We start from the raw sequence: 2,338 nt of genomic DNA on the forward strand, positions 1-2,338 counted from the left end.
CTAAGAATAGATTAAACAAAAAGATATCACAAGATGCCCTTCACAGTTCTCTCTGCAGAAGCAAGTACTGTAATTCATCATAATGTAAATACATGTAAAGGCTACTCTAATACTAGTCTAGGAAAATCGTGTGAAAATTAAAAAGCTAGATACTGCAAACCTTATAAAGATTCTAATAGAATTCAGTGGCTAGAATCTGTTGCATCTGTTATCTAGGCAAGTCCAAGTTGTTTCTTGGGGAAAGTCAAACTTCTAGCATCAAGTAAATTAATTTAGCCTGAGAGATCATTTTCCCATAAATGGATTAAGATACTAAAATATAAAAACTGATTTGTCAAAGATTATAAAACTAACTTATTTCAAGGCAACGGTCAGATTTATATCTGAATTTAGGTCTCCTGTGTCATGGCCCTGTGCTCTATACATCTCCCCAGGAGTAATCTAAAACCAAGTACAGTTGCTGTATTTCACACCAGTGCCAACAAGCAAGACCTCAAAATGAGAATCAAAAAATTATACAAGCATCAGTAAAGGCACTTATTCAATACTTACAGTTGTTTTGGAACCAATGTGCCGTAAGAGGACCAAAGGGTTATATCACACATCAGACAGCCTTGAATAATTAATTTCCCTTTCCATGGATAGATGAGAACTGTGAGAAATGAGGGTAAGAAAGAAACTGATTATTTTATTTATGAACAAAACATTTACTTAAAGAAACAGCTAAAAGAACCAATTAAATAATTTCTTACCATCTTCTTTGAGTTCAAGTCTAGGGGGAAAAAAAAGAAGCATATTTTATAAGAGCAAAGGAAAGAAATCCAGTAAAACAAAGTATGTACATAATTACTTACTTGCTTTTATGATTATGAGCTGGTGCTGCCATCTTTTTAGGTTCCCTGTACTGAAAAGCTACAATCACATAAGGACAGATCTGTCTGGGTCGCTCAATAACAGTGCTGCCTGAAAGTTCATAGAGGTAATACTGAAAGAAGCAAAATAAGTATTATCAGGGTAATACTACAGAATTCCACGTGCATCAAGTTTATTTCAACCCTACCCAACCCCAAAATTTAACTCCTTAGATTTAGAAATGATTTATTCCCAGGTGACTATACCTGATTCAGTTCAAAGGTGCGAAACTGACTTGTCTTGTGAGAAAACTTGTTAGTACTTACAGCCACGTGGCAATCATAGCCAGAAGATGGGCTGGTATAGTTAGTTGTATAATTCTCAGACACAAACTTGACTCTTCCCTAGAATGAAAATATTAAGACTAATCAAATGTTTTCAAATAGCAATAATCTGACTCTAGGATTTATTTAAAAGTAGCCTAATAAAGAACATATACACATGTTTGCTGTCAAGGTCCCGCCTCTTCATCAACAGGACCACCAAAGGCAATACTAAGAAGACAAATAATATAAATGGTACTTCAGTGAGCAATCAAAACCTGTATTCTCTCCCCATCAAACAGCTTATGATGTTGGGCAGGGCTGGCTTCTAAGCAGTAAAGTAAGGAAGACTGAGAGCACATAGGCAAAAACTAAACAGCAGTATCCACCAGACAGGGTGGGATATGGGGGCACGAAACCAATGGCGAGGCACAATCTGACATAAGAAAAAATGTTTGTTACCTGAGCTGACAGGCACGTTGTCTGCGGCAGAACTACAGCACTTATCACAGAGCAGGAGAGGGAAGAGTAAGGGAGGGAAGCAGTGACTATGAGCCCATGCAATGCTACTTTCCCTCCAGTTCTTGGGGACAAGTTTTGGAATATGAAGAGTTCACACTCTTAAAAAAATCAGTAGTGTTAGGTTTATAACCAAAGAACTTAAGATAGTAGGAAAGCTAAAACAAAAGCAAAACCAAAACGAGACCACAGAATATGTCCTCAAAAAGCCCCCCAACCTCTAAAATTAGAGTTTTCCTACTATTTGAGTGAAAATTCTAATTGCGTGATTCATTTATACTGGACTATTTAAGGGCATTTAAAAATTTCTGAGATCATCAGTTGCAGGTGCCCCATGAAACTGTGAACAAGGTCTCAATGTTTTAGGGGTTAAAAAAATATATAAAGGTTTCTCATTTTGACAACTTAAATCAATGAATGTTGCTTTCTAAATTCATCTCTTATAACTGAAATCACACTGCTTTATAAGCAGCTACTCGTTTTCTGTTATTTACTATTTAAAAAGTGGCATTGTGGGACAGGGTGAGAGGAAAGCTTTTCACTGAATACCTGTTGTATTATTTTGAAGCTTTTTTTAAAAAAACATATTCATAGATCATCTATAAAATGAATTTAAAAAAAGCTTTGTCCGTAAAGGAAAGCAA

General features: G+C 35.8%; 1 long non-coding RNA gene across 1 annotated transcript; it reads right to left on the reverse strand.

The window, feature by feature from the left end:
* Positions 1 to 558: 558 nt before the first annotated feature.
* LOC149749077 (uncharacterized) lies at positions 559 to 1,613 on the reverse strand. Its single transcript, XR_016393170.1, has 4 exons — positions 1,119 to 1,613; positions 855 to 985; positions 753 to 772; positions 559 to 652 (listed from the first exon to the last, which is right to left on the reverse strand). It is a non-coding gene; the product is annotated as an uncharacterized LOC149749077 (long non-coding RNA).
* Between the last annotated feature and the right edge of the window lie 725 nt (positions 1,614 to 2,338).

The sequence above is a fragment of the Delphinapterus leucas genome, chromosome 5 (genome assembly GCF_059928025.1).
Source record: "Delphinapterus leucas isolate spDelLeu-1000000601 "Yukka" chromosome 5, BTC_Dleu_Yukka2, whole genome shotgun sequence".
Classification (NCBI taxonomy): domain Eukaryota; kingdom Metazoa; phylum Chordata; class Mammalia; order Artiodactyla; family Monodontidae; genus Delphinapterus; species Delphinapterus leucas.